This window comes from Panthera uncia, chromosome F2, assembly GCF_023721935.1.
Source record: "Panthera uncia isolate 11264 chromosome F2, Puncia_PCG_1.0, whole genome shotgun sequence".
NCBI classification, from domain to species: domain Eukaryota; kingdom Metazoa; phylum Chordata; class Mammalia; order Carnivora; family Felidae; genus Panthera; species Panthera uncia.
Window position 1 is genome coordinate 62,847,020 of NC_064812.1, and position 19,801 is coordinate 62,866,820.

Consider the following 19,801-nt stretch of genomic DNA (forward strand, 5'->3'; position numbering starts at 1 on the left):
TCTCTTAAAATGAGTAAATAAACTTAAAAAAAAAGAGAGAGAGAGAGAGAGACTTCTTTTATCACTCTTTGAGGATATATATATTTTTCCTCTCCTTTCAACCAGGGAATCCTACTGATGGCACGATGGGGAGACCAGGTGCTGTATACTTGTCAACCTGGAGCCTTGAAATTACAGCATCTAAAGCGTAAAAGCTGTAAAAATACCAAAACCCATCAAATGTATTTCATTTGTAAACAAAGGATTAAAAAAAGCTTTCACGAGGCAAACCCAGTTTACACTTCTGTGGATCTCAGAATGCAGACTACAGGATAAATACCCAGCTATGTGGGGTCAGAATCTGGACCTGTGGAACCATGCAGGTCTTTAAAGGAGAATCTTTGTATCGCATTAGTGACTATTATTATTATTATTATTATTTATTGTTTTTGGTGGCTGGGTGAGGGGAAAAGGTGAACCCAGGTCTAAGCAAATCTAAAGGGAAATCAGAAGTTTGAAAACTAAAAGCTGTTTTTTTCAGTATGCTGACAATATAATCCCAAAGTACTTTTCCATTGATCATGTTATTGGACTTTCGACAACTGTTACTGGAGGACATTGTAAGTGTGCAAACACACGATACTATTATTGCTACTGTTTGCGAGGCACACGTCCTACTCCTGTCCAGTTCCCACAGGGTGAGTGCTGTGACCCGTGGTTGCTTTCCCTATAGTGCCTGGTAATTGTCAGCGTGAGTGTGTGTGTGTATCTGAGTGTGTGGAATTATGGGCAGGGTAATGGTAGGGGAACATATTTTACACTTCATGCGTTTCTGGATTTTAAAAGTTTCCACAAATAATAACAATTGTTAACATGCATAACACACTGTATTAAGTGTTAAGCATTGTGCTGAGCCCTTTATGCACATGGAAACCTCTAACCCTCCAAACAGCCAGACACAGTATTAGCGTGGCCCTCAGTTTTCAGATGAGGATAGAGACACAAAGAAATTAAGTTACACAGCGAACCAACGACACGGCAAGCCATTCACACCAAGGCAGTCTGTCTCCCAAATGCGTGTTCCTATCCAGTATCTACACTTCTTCCATGTACCACTATGAATTAGAAACCGAGAGACTTCCACTTTAAGAAAACCACATCACCTTTGCTGATGATAGCTCTTGAATTCCCAAAGGCTCCCTAAGGTAGAAAAGGCTCTTGTTTACATCCCTTCAACACCCCACGGCGTATGTCTTTAGACATCCATGAAGGCCAACAGTTCAGCCTTCTTATTACCAGGTAGATGCATGATCTTACTGTCTACATGAGTCAGGGAGAAAAAAACAAATCAATGTTTTGGTAGTCAGAATCATTGTCATGTTTAGGAGTTGGTTGTCACTGGAACAGTTATTCATACATATATAGGCAATTCATCCCATACACACTCTGTCTTAATAGTTCTATAACCAGAGAGAAAGTTCTTCAAACTAAGATGGACTTCCAAATGTGAAATGTAAGTTGTATTCCTTTCCCCTCACCCAGAAGGGATATTTCAGCACGTGCAAACTACTAAGCTGATACTATATTGGACATTTAAAAGAAATTCCTCTATAAATCAATGACGGGGGAGGGGGGGTAGAAAAAGCAACTAGAAAATTAAGAATTTCCCTAAGAGAAAGACAGTCTTGTGCCTAGAGCAGAGGGATGGCCTCTGTCTGAGGGGATGCAGGTGACGGCAATTTCTCGATCCATTTTGGGACATGACTGGAGGCCATGGACAAGATTATGAAAAGCAATGGCACCCATCCTTGGTGAGTTAATCTTCCTCCGGCCCCAATCATAAAGATTATTGGGAGTCAGTCCTGAGCTGAATTCCAACAACCACAAGTGTATATAATACAAGTTATTTTTTTCACGCCTATATTTAACGCGTCAGCCAGTAAAGATAGTTCATTCTGAAGCTTTTTGGAAAAATCCACTGAGGGCATAGTTATAATCCAAGTGATTCTATAGCCTTCCTTCTCTGCAAAGCATTTTTGAATGTTTGCCAACCATCAAAAATACACATTGGGATTAGTTTACTGGCAGAGACATAAAAGTAAAAGAATAATGAGGGAGCAAAAAGGTGCTGGGAATAGAAGAGTGTGATGGGAACTAACGATGGCCGTGCCATACCTCAGCCTTGTAATACCACAGCAATAGCGTTACGTTGTGCTGGAACGACTCCCTACATCTGCTTCCCCACAAATGTACTTTTCCATTCTTCATCTGCATTTACAACAGCCTAGTAAGGGAAGTGGGACAAGTATATTCTAATTTTGTAGAAAGCTACACAGTCAACAAAACGCCTAAAATGGGAACCAACTCTTAGTGCAGTGTTCTTCGAATGGCAGAATTTTGTGACTAGCAGGATGATGGCAAACATCATCAGGAGAGATATTCAAAATATCTATATCCCTTATAGCACGGGCAACTGATGGCTCTGAAAGGCTGCTAGTCCCTCTCCTGTGGCCACTGTGCATTCCTGAGCATCACCGTCTGGCTAGCCCAGATTCCTATGAATATTGTAGAAGAGATTTAATCTGCTGGGGCATTCTTACTTTAAGTAATAAATACATTTTAATCAGAGAATGCATCAAATCTTCTTTATATTTTTTGGTAAAACTATAAAAGCAAGTAATTTTAAAATTAATTTTAGCGGGGGAGGGCGCCTGGGTGGCTCAGTCGATTAAACACCTGACTCTTGGTTTCAGCTCAGGTCATGATCTCACAGTTCGTGGTTTTGAGCCTCACATCAGGCTCCATGCTGATGATGCAAAGCCTGCTTGGGATTCTCTCTCTCTGCCCCGACCCTTTCTCTCTCTCAAATTAATAAACTTTAAAAAAATTAAAAAAAAAATTTATGGTGAATCCCATTGTAAGAAGCCATGTCTGCTTTACCTGCTTTGTAAATAATGGATGTGCTTAAAGTAACAACTGCATTTTAGATGCTATTGTCAACTGGCTATGGTTAATGAATTTAGATTTCTTTAAAGGCTACTAGGAGATAAACAGAAAAGAAAATCAAACACTGGAAATTTTGAGAGTTTCTGATGATGTCTATCACTTGTTTGAAAATATTATGGATACCTTTTAATTAAAAAAAAGTTTTTTAATGTTTTTATTTATTTTTGAGAGAGAGAGAGAGAGAGAGAGAGAGAGAGAGAGAGAACGAGTGGGGGAGGGGCAGAGAGAGGGAGACACAGAACCCGAAGCAGGCTCCAGGATCTGAGCTGTCAGCAAAGAGCCTGACATGGGGCTCGAACCACGAACCATGACGAACCATGAGATCATGACCTGAGCCAAAGTCAGATGCTTAGCCGTCTGAGCCACCCAGACACCCCAATTTTTAAATAATTATACTCTCTCAAAGGCCCTGTAGCCTGACCGTCTTCCATTTAAAAATAAGGGAAGCAGAACTAACTAAAATTTAAATAAAAATGCGAAAAAAAAAGGGAAGCAGAAACCACTGAAGTTCATGTTAGACTCTACCACCCCAAAGGATCCCTTCAAAATGTGCCACCTTGCATTGTGACAGCCATAATCCGCAGCAACTTTCAAACACATTTGTCCCAAATATATCACTACAACATTCTCTAGTAATTTGAGGGCAACATCATAAAACCAGTATGAATTCTCACTGGAATCTAATTTTATTTTTACATTTTTTATAGTCTACCGGAGAGAGAAGGATCTTACCATCCCTGAAGATCAGCGGTTTGCCAAAAGCGAACATCGAATTTTGTAGATTCTCTAACCTGCAGATGCGAATGTAAAAAGCCTCCAGTGTTCCAGTTCTACCCTTATAAATACTCACACGGCAAAAATGTCCCAAAAAAGTCTCCATCAATGACCTATTTGTTTGGAGCCCTAGATAATGCGGTAACAACAGAACCTTAATAACAGGATTTGACCTTATCACCTAATTATTCAAGGGATGACTTCTTAGAAAACTTAACCTTCATTTGTAATTGTGATGCTCTCCTTAGGAAATCTAAGCAGATGAATGAGGTTAAATTAGGACATCTTTGAGAGAAGGAACCTAAATTTGAATATATCTGCCACCAGTGGCACTGGGGATTCAACAGTGACACAAATCAAATGCTTCCTATGTAAGCAGAGTTAATCAGTCCTGAAAATGGACTAACATAGTACAAAGCAGTATTTCTTTTCAGGAAATGCAACATTATACTGGCAAATATATTCCATCTTAACTCCAAAATGCCATTCAAAACTATCCTATGAAAAAGGACATCAATTTAAAACATCTGGCCTGAAACCAAGTTGTGGAGTTGCATTTTACTTCTTAAAATTCACTGTTGTGAGAATGCAGACTTTTTCTATCCTAAACTGTGGCTCGCTGATCTTAAGCAAATGTTGTGCCTCTAGCGTGGGTCATTTCAGCATTGGATGGACTGATTCTGCCCTTCTGATCCATCTTAAAGATGTCTTGGGGGACATCTTAATGTAAGCAGGGCCCTTAGACCCTTCCTAACAAGCATTACCACAAAGTGATCTCTTGTAACACTCATGGCTGCAGGCATAGAACAAGACCATTGTGTGTGACCTGATTTCATTTCAGTGACTGTCCCAGTAAAGAATGACATCATCCCATTCTTTTTTTCTTGATCTCCACTTGTGACTGTCCTCATCTCCCCACCCCCACCCTCATCATAATTAAACTGCTCTCCTCCCTCCCGCTCCACACTCCTCATCCCCAGAGAAGTAGCTATTTTCCTCTTAACTTCCTGCCTGAATGTATCATTACGGCAAGAGCAAAGGGCTTTCCTCTGGTCGGTTAATATCCCTGGAGTTTGTTTCCTCGCCATAGTAGACAAAGCCCTATTCTCTTGGCAGCCAAAGTGCACTGGGAGGGCCGTCTGCTGGGATAGGTCTCAGTCAGATGAAAATGGAGAAAAGCCAGCAAAAGGTGACACAGCCTGATGGGCACAACGTTTCCCATCCTATTGACGTTTGGTGTTTTCTTTCACCACAAACTCCTTGGCTTTGAGGATGTACTGTCTACACAGGTCCATTTAACGATGTGTATGCATGTGTGCACATTGGTATGCCTGCGCATACTGGCACCTGCTTGATCGCTTACATTTGTATTATGACTCACATGTGAAAGTACTTAGTTTCGGAGGGGCTGAAAGGACGATGCAGGAGAAGACATTAGTTTAAAAACTGGCATTAGAAGGCAACTAAATAAAACGGCTATGTGAGGAAGGTGTGGGTTAGATTTTTTTTTTGACTGTTATCTCTTATCGGGAAAAAGCAAAATCCACTCAGGTGTCCACATCTATGTAATAGAGCACAATTTCAAACTATGAACTATGAAGACAATGCAGAAACTGTAGACTGTTTCGATATAAGAGTGAAAAGAATCAGAATAAAATTGTATATTCTCTATGTTTCCAATTACATAAAATATTAGCTAGGACCATATGAAATTGCTGCTTTTGTGGGTCAGATATAGTCCATAGCAACAATTTTCTATGATTCCGCATTGCATAGATTCATATTAGAAAAAAAAATCCTGGGCTTGGGTTAAGTGGGTGTGTGTTTTACCTCAAAAAATTTCATATTGGGTCCCTATTATGTTGTGTTTTTTTTTAATGAATTACTTTATATCATTTTATTTTCTTTTTAGTAAGAGAGGGAGAATGCATGATCCAGGGGCAATCAAGAATCTCGAGCAGGCTCTACACTCGGCACAGAGCCCGACATGGGCTTTGATCCCATGACCCTAGGATCATGAGCAGAGCTGAAATCAAGAGTCGGATACTCAACTGACTGAGCCACCCAAGTGCCCCAGGTTTTATTTTTAAGTAATCTCTACACCCAACGTGGAGCTCAAACTTAAAACCCTGAGATCAAGTCACATGCTCCACCAACTGAGCCAGTCTAGTGTCCCGCTATCGTATTGTTTTACAACAAATACATTATTTTAATTGCCATTAGGATGTGCACTGAGAAATGTTCAGGGTGACAATGGTCACAAATGAAAACAGTTGGCTTCTTAGCAGCCCCAGATTCAGCTCTTTATATTCCACAGCAAGCTTTAAATGCTCAGTAGATACCCAAAGAAAATTTTAGCAAGTTTTTAGGGTCTAAATCTGAAGTTGATTCCTTGAAAAGATAGAGTTTACTATTACAATTTATGGACAATTTAAAAAATCTCTTAAATTTAAATTAAGGCATTGAGTATAACTTAAATTATTAGAGTAATATAGAAAATAATAAAATGCCAGGGAGGCACAACTAAGACATGCTTTGATAAAATTTTCCATCCTAAATGGGCATCAACAGGGCTAGGAAAGGTCTTAATTTCCTTATAAACAACATATTTGCTGTTCTAAGTTATCCCATCTGTGTGCCCCAAGCCTTGTCTGACAGTGCAGTTTTTGAGACCAGAAGGTACAATAGAAGCCATTCAGATTTTGGCAGGTGGACTTCAAGCTGAAAACCAGGCTCCACAAAAAAATAACAGTCTGTTCCACAGGTGTGAACATTTTTGACAAGAACCCTCAAAATCTCCCCCAAGCTGTGAAATTTAATTGTCCTTTTGTTGTTTTATTGCATGTGAATACAACCTATCTCTCCTTGGAACAAGAGAGAATCTTCTGGCAATCGGATAGTCAGGGGATGCTTAGGCAGCTTCTGAGTTTTGCTTATGACATCTCCTGGTTCTGTTTCTTGTGTTATGTATCTTGGAGGTGATGCCAAGTTCACTGAACTGCAGGTAAGCAGTTCTTAAAGCTGGAAAAATATTAAATGAAAGAACTTTATATCCAGATGACATGAGCAGAGAGGTAATCAAAAATGCACAGGGCAGCATTTTGAAGCTCTAAGCCTCATTAAAGTGGCCTTATTTTATAAACCTGACTGTCTGAGCACACATAGAAAGGACTCATTTTTTTCTACAAAATTTACCAGATGGGAAGACTGTGGATCTGTGAATACAGATGTGGTGGTGAAGAGTGACTCAGTTACCTATCTAATACAGCTCAAATGATGGATGAGGAAGGACGAAGATGTTGAAGCTGGCCACTGGTCCGACTTTGAATTTGAATATTCCAGTCCAAAGAGAGAAAAAACAGACCAGAGACTTCTCTCACAGGGGGCCTATAGGTTTTTAAGAAGTAGTGTCTTGTGTGTTAAATTTGAGCATGTAATTCTAACTTGATGCGATATTAAACACATTTGTGTTTTCTCATAATAAGAATATACTAATGAAAAGGATATAATGCTTAAAGTGATAAAGTTGCCCATTAAATGGAGAACTGACTCAAGAAGATGAAGAACTCTGAAGTAGTCATAGTACTACTGTTTATTGAATTTATTTCTGAACAGAAATCTTTTTTAGTTTCTGTTGGGGAGTATTTCCTCTCCTGTCCAGAGTTTTGAAGGAAGGAGACTTCATTCAACTTCAACTTGTTTTCTCTTATTTTTTATTTAGCTTGTGGGTAACCAGCTTCCACTACATTTCTGGTGATACCCCAGACCATTTGCACACAGAGCACTGAGAATTACAGGAAAAAAATTGCCAGTGTTCATAATTTTCTGTCAAGGAAGTAACCCCACACTCCCATACACTTCTAGATATTTCCCTTCTAAATGTGGCATTTGTAGAGGACACAAAATGCTTAATGTCACAAGTATTAGAAAGAGGAGCTGGATAAATCAATCCTCAAAAGACAAACCTGAAATTCAGGCCAGACCTGTTGAAGATTTCATTTTGTTTTGTTTGTGTGAGGTTCACAAACTTTTTGGTGATTGGAGGACTTTATCCAAGCCAACCTGGGCCAACACAAGGCTTAGAATGAAAAGCAAGCAGAGAGTAATGACTTTGAAGAGCTGTAATTTGAAACCAACAGGAACTCAGCAGTTTCCATTGCATTAATTTGGTTGGGGGTAGAAGGAAACAAATTTCAATGTTGACGTTTAAGCAAAGACACATGGGGCTGTAAACTCACATGAATCAACACCCCTGAGAATGTTTCTGCAGCTAAGGTTGCATGGCTGGGATGGGTCTCTGTAACTCTTCCCAGCCCCACAACACTCAGGGCACTAGTGTGTATGTGGCCAAGACAAGAAACTGTGAAGGCAAGCTATGAACAAGACAGGTGACATCTGTGGTTTTCACTCCTGAGACTGTGGATGATGGCTGGGTGTAGCTGGCCTGCCATTCCCTGTGACTGATTCCCCTGAGCTTCCTGAGCAGCTCATGACATGTTAATAAAGTTCTATGATCCTTCCTTCCTCCCTTCCTCCCTTCCTTCCTTCCTTCCTTCCTCCCTTCTTCTTCTGTCTCTCTCTTTTCTTTCTTTCTTTCTTTCTTTCTTTCTTTCTTTCTTTCTCTCTCTCTCTTTCTTTCTTTCTCTTTCTTTCTTTCTATCTTTCCACCCAACGTGGAACTCAAACCCAGTAACCCTTAGATCACGAGTCACAGGCTCTACTGACTGAGCCATCCAGGCACCCTGATTCTTCAAATACTCATTATTCAGATGGTTCTTTTGCCATTCCTGAAGCCTAATTTCATGAAATGGCTCTACCACATTTAAGGCCCCTTTTAGCTCTCTCAGCCAAGAAGGATGAAAATGTTACAGGAAGGCTCTCTTTCTTACAATTCCCCATCCATGGAACTCTCCTCTCCTCAAGTGACATGGTGTGCTCAGGTTTAATTAGCACCTTGGTTTAATTAACTAAGAGATAAATGTTTGATACGAGTACCTTTGAAGATGTTCTGCAGTTACTCTGTCCTGGAGAACCTTCACGTCATCTGCCAAGTTCGCCTTCTTCAGACAGTGGTGGGTGGCAGTCAGCACCTACGATGGAGAAAAGTCAAAGTGTCCTCAGTTGCATTTTATCAGTGGCTTCTCTTATCTTTCTGATAGCGCCCTTTCACAACTTCAAAAGAGAACATCATTAGGAATAATATTCTCCAAATTTTATCCACGCCGATTTTCTTACAATCACTTGCAAGAGACTTTGAAGTATGGTGAGTAATTCAGTCCTTTTGTAGAAGTTTCCATTTGACTCTCTCTTCATCAAGGGAAAGACTTTCCCTCAGATTCATTTCATATTACTCTTTGACTGGATTTCCTAAGACTAATAGAGAAGAGTTTCTTTTCAAAAGTTTAGAAGGTGTTCCGAGTTTAAAAGTTGAGTGACATCTAATTTGAGGTTATGAGACCTGTTTTAAAGGGAAATGTGCTGAGTCATAAAATCTCCTAAAGTTGCTGTAAGCTATTATTTGATGAGTAGCAAAGTAAGCTACCTTGCTACTTATTTAACAAGTGGTTAAATTTGTTTCTATTCTGCATTTATGACAGTTGAAAAATGTAAGTAACTAAAATCAACTTAGATACTTTGAATAAGAGGAAACACGCAGTTTAATGCATTAAGTATTTGATGATGCAATCTTGCTGCCATGAATAGCACATTTTTAACATGTACACATCTATGATTTATAATATAGAAAAATATTAGATATATAATGTGTATCTTATCAGAAAATATAAGATACAAGAAATACAAAAGAACAGGAAAACATCACACATGATCTAATAACCCCAAAACTCCTTTACCTTGAAAAGGTATTTCTCTTGCCCATGTAAATAAATATTAAAACATTTCATTTGGAGCTTTCTTACCTCTTCACTGGTAAAAACAACTGTCTATTGGCATATGCAGAGGGGAATTTCAGAGGTAATGGGTAGAGATGATCTCCCTCAGGAAAATAGACCTGGGATCTCTTCTCGATCTTAACTGGCCCTAGTGATCCAGGTTGAATGTGGGGCAGTACCTAGTCCTTTGCTCTGTTCTGGAAGCTTCATTCTTAGAGTGAGGTTCCTGCAGCAGGGACTCCCTGGAGCTGGCCTGTTGCTGCAGGACCCTTCTTCCCACGCCACCCTTATCATGTCTCTTTCCATTCCTGACAGAAGCTCAACTCCTCCACCCACTTACGCCACCCCTGTAATCTGGCACACCCAACCCAGCTGGCCCTTGAACTACTCCCCTGTGCTTCCCGTTCTGGGGGTTGGTGAGCTGGAGGACTTCTACTCTCTCTGTTCTCACGTCTCTGATAATATTACAAACTGTTGTAAGTATCACACGGATGTCTACTTTTTAAATACGTCCCTGGAGGACATAGAAATGTTTTTTTTATAATTATGCATGACACCCTGTGATCTCTGGAAGTAAAAGTTAACACGTGAACGTAAAGCTATAAGTATCTGGGATGGTCGCGCTGGCATAGCCTAAGGCCAAAGAACATCCTTTTTGCAATCGTTCTGAATATACTATTGGGCGTAGCAGACCCTGGAATTAGATGCCTGAATTCCAGCCTACAGCATTCACTAGGTGATCTTGAGTGAGTTAATCTCCCTATGCCTCAGTATCCTCTGAAAAATGGAGATCTAACATTGTATCTAACCCACAGGGTTGATGTGAGAATTATATGCAAGCATCCATGTAAAAAATTTCGAAGAGTTCATGACCCATCATAAGCACACAGTAAACACTGGCAAGCATTATAATTGGGGTTAATTTTTGTTGTTGTTGTTTTAGCTCTTGCAGTGGTAATTTGCAATCAAAAGATATTTTCATGGACCGAGATCAGACTTTTCGTAAATTTTATACATGGAGGCTCTGATTTGTCATCATTAAAATGACAATTTGTGGGCGAATAATGTAACAATTTAATTGCTACCGGCTATTACAGAAAGAACAGAGGCAGCCTCAATATCTGCCTGATAAGTATGTGCCCATGGGAGTCAAATACCTCTTGCAGTGCCGTGTAAAGTTTTATTGGCCAGAATAGAGCAAGGTGATAAGACAGTTGAGCCATCGCAGTTTTCTGTTCCATAACCTTGATCCCAGCAGATGTATTGCCTGGATCCTGTCTTCATTTACACGTAGCACTCGTACCAATTCATTATAAATAGGCATAGTACTCAATGTGCAATAGAAATTTCTTACTAATAAAAATAAAGAAATTTCTTATTAAAATGTTTTTTCTTTTTAGAATTTCATTAATGAACACTTTGCTGAAACAAATTTATTCTTCAATTTCAGCAAAACAGCATCATCTGGCAAATAAAATTAACATTATTAAAGAGAATGTTATTAGTTTATGGTTTCGTTTATATTTAATCTGTAATTTCTTTTTGATTTTCAATGATACAAATATAATGATATTATTGTGGATGCAAAGTTATATAAATATCATTCAAGTGAGTTACGCCCAGGTTTTTTTTAGGGTTTATATTTCAGTCACATTTTAGTAGATAGTAATGTAAGACAATACAGGGGGTTCTGTGATCCATCATTCAGGTAGGGAAACGCTATAGGAGAGTTCCCACCAGCCTGGCTTCCTCAGGGTCCCCCGTGAGACTCTATGCTTTCATTTCTGCCATTCCTTACCTAGAAAAAGCCACAGTTATTCCCTCCACATATTCAAATTCTAAGCACCCGTCTGGGATCAGCTGAAGTCCTGACATTTCCTGACCAGGTCCATTTTCATTTCTGTCGTCAGCCCTCCAACACTTAGAAATTTGTGCCACAAATGTAACATGTAGTTATACAGCCCCCACTGTCGTTGCTGCTGCCTACACGGGTGAAGGTCTCATCTCTCCAACCAGGTTTTAAGATTGCTAAGCATGAGATTATACCTGGGATTTTATATACATCTCATACTCTAATCATAATGTGGCCCCCTGGTAAGTACCGGGCACTGATTGAGCATCACTTTATTCACTTATTTATCACTTTTTTTTCAATGTTTATTTATTTTTGAGAGAGAGACAGAGAGAGACAGAGAGACAGAGAGACAGAGACAGAGCTTGAGCAGGGAAGGGGCACAGAGAGAGGAAAACACAGAATCCTCCGAAGCCGGCTCCGGGCTCTAAGCTGACAGCACAGAGCCCGAAGTGGGGCTCGAAGTCATGGACCACGAGATCATGACCTGACAGAAGTCGGACGCTTAGCCAACTGAGCCACCCAGGCACTCCAGAGCATCACTTTATCGCCAGAACCCGAGTCACATATTGATCCCAGGTTTGTTTTGGAGTTTATTTAAGTTTTGGTCAAAAATATCTAATCTAAGACCTTGGATGGTTCCTGAAGCAAGGATACATTTCCGGTCCACACGGCACTGAAGCTAGGCCACACAAACTTGAATGAAGCAGGGGATCTCTGGCCTACCTCTAGACCATTTTGCTCTTTCTCTTTCTCAAGCCAGACTTATGATATTTTCTGTAAGCAACCGCTCAGCACAAGACTCAGATGTGTCTTACGCAAAGACGTGTGGGGGGAGAGAAAGAGAGAGAGAGAGCGTGTGCTCGTGTGAATCTCGGTTTCTCTGTTCATAAAATATACAGATAAGATTGGGAGACATCCAAAATCCCTTTCTGCTCTAAAATTCTAGGAAATGCTGGCACCCATGCCCATTAATTTGACATTAACATCCACAACTCAATGTGGGTGTGTGCCAGAATTTCACCTGCTGATAATATACTGGGAAGTTGAGTTGGATAGTTTAAGGACTGTACTTTAAAAGTTTGGTTTGGCTTTTCTCTCCGCATTAGCGTTGTACTTAGCACTTAGGAATCCATGCTATAAAGCAAGTAGATGATTGAACTTAACTCTTGGCTTTTTTCAGTTGTTCAGAAACTGAGCTGCATTTCCTGGCTCTCAAACTTCGTAAACTCATCAGATTTTGGTGCAGAGCAATGTCATTAAAATAACAGTCCTCGGTGGAAAACACTAGCAGCGTTCAGAGCGAAATGCTGAAACAGTAACTGATGTTTTTAAACTGTGAATTGGAGGCATTTATCTACGCCACACACACATATACATTTAGACAGACGTGGACGGTAAACGCTTAGATTTCTCAGGTAGTTGTCCTTCCATTTCTTCTGGAAGCTGCTTTCAGTCTTGTTGCAGAAGTGCATTCCGTCTCTGCTTGCTGTGCCTTGGAAAGTAATAACAGTTCCAAACTGCTTTCCCTAAGGAGCTGTTGGAAGGTCCAAACTGTCCTCATTAGAAACCTTGCACTGAACCACACAAATCCTGCCATTGTGGCCGGTGCTCGCATGTGGGACTATTACTTCATGCACAATGACATGGGACCGAAAACATGTGAACAGGAAGCCAAACCCAAGAGAGAGTTGGGGAACTTCCAGCTTTCCGAACTGAGGCAGAATCCGGCGATATTCCGCACTCAGGTGTCTGGGGGACTGCACAGCTGCAGCCTATCCACTCTTCAAACACTGCTCAGGACAGCGCAGTGGCTCTGGTGGCACCCCGCCTGGAGTAAATCATCATGTCAGCAGACCCAAAACGACTGTGGAGAGCGGAGCACTTGCTTATGAAGCCAAGACTTTAAGTGGCTTGAGTAGCCTACGTGTGGGATGGTCAGCACCATATATGGAAGCTCACTACATTCTTCAAGCTTCCTCTTGTGCTAATGGGGATTCCCCCAAATGTATCTTGCTCCTTCTTTAAATAATAAACTTTTGCAGGATGCACGTTCATCTTATGCTAAAATATATTGAGGGTGATTATTTTGTATAATGGAGATAGTAACAGTTCCTTTTTGGAATTTTTCTTTTTCTTTTCTTTCTTTCTTTCTTTCTTTCTTTCTTTCTTTCTTTTTTTTTTTTTTAATGTCGGAAGCAGTTTGGTAAAAATAGAAACCTTTTTCATCATTTCAAGAGCCCAAAATAATTTCTGAAGTTTGGGGGATTTTGAAGTGAACCATCAGAGGCCAGATGGGATTCAGCTTATAACCAAATATATCTTTCTGATGAGTGATAAACCTCTTTATATTCAGAAGTGGAAATAGCTTCTTAAAATCTGATTTTAAATATGTTGATACAGTTTACCTACCAGACAGAAATATTATATGACTTTGTGAGACTAGTCATGAAGTCTGGGGCTAAGCCTGTTTCATAATAAGTGGTGTTTGCTCTGAAGCATTCAGGTGGGGAAGGCACTCTGAAATGCGGGAAATCCGAGCGAGGCTTTGCCATAGAAGATTAAGCGCTGAGTGTAGAAAGGGTGGAAGGTATAAGAAAACGAAGGTAATCAAGTAATCAGACCTCAAAGATTTAAAATGTCACAGCTTCCTGTTAATCAGATTGTTTTCTATTCATTCTAAATGTTAAAATTCTTCCAGTTGTCATCTTTGAAAAATTCGCAAATGTTATCCACCTGTTCTCTCCAGTTACGTATCATTCAAGCATATAGGAAGAACTTCCCTTGTCACACGGAAGAAGGAAATGGTTGTAGGCTGAGTAACGGCAAAGTAGATAATCACCAACTTTGCCTTAGTCTTAGAAATTACCTCCTTTTCTCTAGTTTCTGAGTGTATCCCCTAATTCAAGAGCAGTGGAAAAGTCTGCTGTGGAAGGGCTTCTTCTTCATGATCCAATATTCTTTAAGAATATGTGTTCTTTCTCAGCAAGTATTCTACTAGCCCAGATCTTTTTTTTCCGAGTCTCTACTCATTCCTGATGGCTCAGAGGAAGTACAGATTAGTCTTTTTAAGGGTATGCATGGCTATTGGCAAGACTGCCCTAGACATGGCCTTCCTGTTGAAAAGTTAATGGAAAAACAATCCACTCAACAGCACGGTTGCAAGATGAAAGGGCAGAGCCCAGTGAGTCTAGATATTGACATTTCTTGGGGGCACCAAGCAGAATAGGGAGGGCTTAAACTTTGTCTCTCCTCAAAAGCCACCACCCCAAATCTGGCAACTTTTACACTTTTTCAAGAACTACTTTTGATTTTTACTCAATGTTGGAGTCTACCCTCTCACTGACACCTCAACTCAACATCTCCCCTCCCCCACCACCCCTCCAAACTAACACAATTTTATTACAAACTTGTGCCTCCTCTTGTTTTATGGTATTCCATCGTAGCTACCCGGGTGAGCCCAAAACTAACACAGACCTTTCCTTTTTCTTTCACTCCCTCATTCAGCCCCCAAGCTGAGAATGTCGTACCTTCTAAATAGTTCTGGAATCTGCACCCTATTGTCCACCTACACAGCTCAGGACCTCAGCATTTCTCAGGGAAAACTACAATAGCCTTTTTGTTTTTTTCAATAGACGTCCTTTTTTGGGAGAAAGCGAGAATCCCAAGCAGGCTCCGTGTGGTCAGTGCAGAACCCAACGGAAGGCTTGATCCCATGAACCGTGAGATGGTGACCTGAGCCAAAACCAAGAGTTGGACGCTTAACCGACAGAGCCACTCAGGTGCTCCCCTACAACAGTCTATCAACTGGTCTTCTAGTTTATAGTATTGCCAGCCCCCTGGGCCTTTGCTCAACCCCCACTCCATACTGGATACTAACTCCTGTATGTAAAACCTTCCTGAAACAAAAAAATCCTATCTACTTGCTGCCTCCTCAGCCCCATGCAAAGTCCTCCCTTAACTCCCACTGGTTAAAAAGTGATCCTGAAAGTGCTAGGGTTGGTGAGTTAAGAAGCTTGTGCTATAATGCTTCCGTCACTGGGATGGGTTCGGTACAAACAAATGCAATAATACTCTATTAAACCAAACGATATCTTACTGGTGCAGTTGGTTTGCATTTCAGCCCAAGTTTTTTGTATATCGATCTGAACCTATAAAACAGATTTTTTGCAGATCGTGAGCTGGTCCGTGCATGAGTTTGAGTTTTACTACAGTACTAGGTCCAAGCACTTCGGCATGAGGCACCAGGATACTCATGATTGGGCCCCTGACTAAATCCCCAGCCCCTCCTAGAGGCAACACTCTGGCATTAACTGAAATCAGCTCCTCACCCCACGCTTTCTCACACCTTCTTCTCTCCCAATGCTCTTCTCTTCTACGAAGTCCTGCCACACCTCTTGCTGATCCTTTAAAACTCACACTCACCGTGTCATTGCGAAACTTCCTTTGACTGACACCAGGCAGAAATAATCACTCTAGCTTCACTTCTGTCACTTCATCTGAAACACACTTCTATTTTTACAGGTATCGCACTGTTAAGAAAATTATCAGTCGTTTCAAACTGTCTCCTCAGGCTATCAATGCTCCCAGGGCAGGATATTAATCTTATTCACCTTTGTATCACTAGTGCTTAGCATAGCACGCAATGCGTAGTAGATGCTCAATAAATGAATGAACTGAATCAAACATAATAAAGTACATGGAAAAACCCTAAGGAGTGCCTGGGTGGCTCAGTTGGTTAAGTGTCCGACCTCGGCTCAGGTCATGATCCCACAGTTCGTGAGTATGAGCCCTGTGTCGGGCTCTGTGCTGAAGGCTCAGACTCTGGAGCCTGCTTCAGGTTCTGTCTCCCTCTGTCTCCGCCCCTCCCCCTCTCACATTCTGTCTCTGTCTCTCTCTCTCTCTCAAAAATAAACATTAAAAAAATTGTTTTAAAAAGCCCTAAAATTGACTGAAACACTGCTATTTTCAGACACTGTGCTGGGTGTTTCACATATATTATTCCCTTTTAGTCCTTTCAACAATCCTGCCTTTGGGGAAAGTAGTATTGAACTTATTTTATAGATGTGAAACCTGAGGCTAAAAATCTTAAAGATCTTGCCGCTGGTCATATTCAGGTAATGGCAAAAGCAAGCCTCAAATCTGGACCCCATCGTGGTTTGTACTCTTTCTACTATGACTGAGTATGCCTTTGAAGCTAACGTTGAGATTATGTGGCTGATCCTTGTAATTACATTAGCTAGCAGATAGAATTTAGTGTTCACAGATCACTTTTAAATTTAGGGGTAAAAGCAACTAGAATCCAGTCTCATTTTCAACTTTAATTATGCCTTAGAATTTCTTGGAAGCCACAGAGAATTCTAAGTGGAAATGTCATTTAAAAAGATTCTTTAAAAATAGACATAATTTTATAATGTATCCTATGTTTGCTGAATAAATAGCTCTATGGCATTCTGAAATCTGATATGAAATCTTTCCGCCTGGCCCATTTTGGATGTCATGTTATCATGTAAAATTCCGAGCACTAGATAGATACAACAAATGTAAGAGTATATATGTTTAAATATATATTTAATTGTCCTGAACTCTCACATATGTATGTGTATAAACATACACACAAACACGCACATTTATACATACTCGTTATATGGGGTTTTTGCATCTGTGTATCTAAAGATAAAGAAAATCAAGCTCAGCAGACACATCATAGATAGCACTTCTGGCACTAAAAGTGAGAGGCCTTGTTTTTCTACATTATTGCCAATTTCTAAGTCTCGGTTTTCTTACCTGAGTAAAGACAGTAATTTTCTATATGCCATACTTAAGCCAAGTTGTAATCATGGTTCTGTAAATGCAAATTGCACAAGTCCCCAGAATAGAACTTTCTTTAAGTTCTAGTTTGTGTTCAGAAATTGTATCTTTCTTCGTGTTGTTCCAGGGTTTTAAGTTCACTTTTTGTTGAAAGACAGTTTCTCAAAGCAGTTAGCATCATCCCTGAGAAAAATACTCTGTGAATTCAGCATTCTTTACGAGAGCCGTTTAATAACAGAGCTTTGGGGTTTGCCAGGGCCTGAGAAGTTAGTGTCCATGTTCCTTTAATATTAAGACCTTTCAGCTATGCGGTGAAAAACTTAATAACAATTCACATGTCCACTACAGTTGCAGTGCTTTTGTAGAGTTTATACAAGCCTGTGCAAGTTTTCAAGCCTACACCGAGAGACGGGATTTATTTCAGAGTGTGAAAAGAAACTTCCAACAATTCCATTTGTCTGAAATTGTGAGCACTGCAAGCAGAGAACCTGAAGATTAAAGTCCCTCCATCCTTTCTGGTTGCCTAACAAGGCAGGCGAAGAACCAGGATTCCTCTCTAGGGTGACGAGATGTGTGTGGGACGGCCAGACATGACCAGGAGGTGGTGAAAGTGGCCAATTTCAGCACCTGGCCGGGGTGCTCTTTCGTTCAGTGCATTATCAACCCAAACTTCTTTCCCCTCCCATGGTCTTTGGGAGGGACCCTACTGGGTGGAGGACCTTTGGCCAGAAGCACACTTTCCATCACCCAAGAACCAGAGCTGAGCGGGGGAAACTGACTCCTGAGGAATAGATAATATGAGGTGGACCAGGGCAGCGAGGAAAGTTTCCTTCCTTTCTAAAGAAAAAGCAGAGCATCATACTTACAAAAGCCGCCTTCAAAATCTTCTCTAGAGAACAAGCTCTGGGAACTGAGAGCGTGCAGAGGAGGAGAGATAAGGTGGCAGCGGGACTTCCTTCCTCCTCCCGAGGGCGAGAGTCATTGTTCCTTATCTCCCCTGACCTCCGAGGCGCGGGGAGCCAGGGAGGCCCGGCCTCTGACCCGCGCCGCCCTCCCCTCTGGCCTCCGCGCCCGGGCTTGGGGTTTCCTCTTTGCCGCTACAGCCGCCCGAAGATTCATTAGGGACTGTCTGCGAAGTGCTTGCAAGATGAAGAGGGTTATATAAGCCCGCGTATTATTATCATCACACACCCCCATAGAACCAAGGCTGCCAGACAAACAAAAGGCAGTTCCAAGAAGAGGAGGAGCAGAGGCAGAAGTTACTCTGGGGGTGAATCTCGGGACACCGCCGAACCGACTGGGAAGGAAAAAAAGGCAACTCAGTGTTGTATGCAAACGTCGGCAAACAAACAGTGAGCTGCAGCTGGCCGGCCGGCGACGGGGGCAGGCTCCTCGGAGGGCGGGCGGTTCCGGCTCCCCGCCCCGGGCGCCCGCACGGTAGCCGCCTGTGGCGGGACGCAGTGGACGGGGAAGATGTGGTGTTTGCAAAGGCGGGCGTTCCAGAGACCAAGTGCTGAGCAAACACTCATGTTTCTGAGACTCAGACCAGGTGTTTGCTGCTGCTTCTCTACGCCCTCTCTTGTTTTCCCGGTGAAGGCTTGCAGGGAGCTCCCTGCTCCGGGGCTGAACTTTAGTCCCCCAGTTGCAATCTCTGTGGGTCTCGTGGTTTCTTTCTCTCTTTCTCTCTCTTTTTTTTTTTTTCCCCTCTGTGGGAGCAATAGACCGAGCCAGAGGGTTCTTTCCCGCCTCCCTGGAGCTTGGGTCTGAGAAAGTTCTGATTCACTCTGAGCATCAATCTTCCTTGCTGACTCTCCCTCCCCAACTTGCTACCTCCTATTTTTTTTTTTTTTTTAAGATTCTTTTTGTCCTGCCCTGTTCCCGGCCCTGCTCCCCATCTCCCCAACTCCTAAGGAACTTTCTCATCCTGGTATTCAGAACTCCCGTTTATTTGTCTCCGCGCTCCTGACCAACCTCCCAGCCCTCGCTTGGCCTCACCTACCCCAGCACATTAGAATATGAATCATGCTCTAAAGATGGCCTTTCAGTTCCTTCGCTTCCTAGCCTTACTCACATCCTCCTCCTTAGCCTGGAATGTCTGCACTCCCGTTTCCTTCAAAGCTTAGTTAAATCCCAACTTCCCCACAGAATCCTTCCCAAATTTCTCCTCTTTTGTCTGCCGGCTCTGCTTCTCTGCTGTAATTCAGCGGCCATCTGCCTCCCTCTAGGCCCCGAGACTTATGTGCTTCCCCAGGATGGCCTAGGGGACCGGGGCCTGTGTCAAGCAGGCGCTTAATGAATGTTTCCTGAATTTAACCGACAGCCGACCTGATCTCACCTGGCCCATCAGTCTGGGAGCCGAAGGGGCCCTGGGTAACGTCCGTGGGCTCAGGTGAACGCAGCCACGTGGTGGCGAAATATTGATGGTGGACCTGGGCATTAGGCTTAGAGGGGTTTGTGGATAACCTTTTTTGTTTGTTTGTTTTTTAAA

The 19,801-nt window shown here is 41.7% G+C and overlaps 1 protein-coding gene across 3 annotated transcripts in view; it reads right to left on the reverse strand.

Annotated features, from left to right (window-relative positions):
- Positions 1-19,801, reverse strand: part of SULF1 (sulfatase 1) — a 175,115-nt gene that overhangs the window by 131,585 nt on the left and 23,729 nt on the right. For 2 of the 3 annotated variants that reach the window (XM_049633300.1, XM_049633298.1), the window contains exons 1-2: positions 18,180-18,675; positions 8,755-8,849 (exon numbers count right to left, since the gene is read on the reverse strand). The gene's annotated coding sequence lies outside the window, so the exon portion shown is untranslated. Of the gene's footprint in view, positions 1-8,754; positions 8,850-18,179; positions 18,676-19,801 lie in introns of those variants that run through there. The other variant, XM_049633299.1, reaches the window with a different exon arrangement.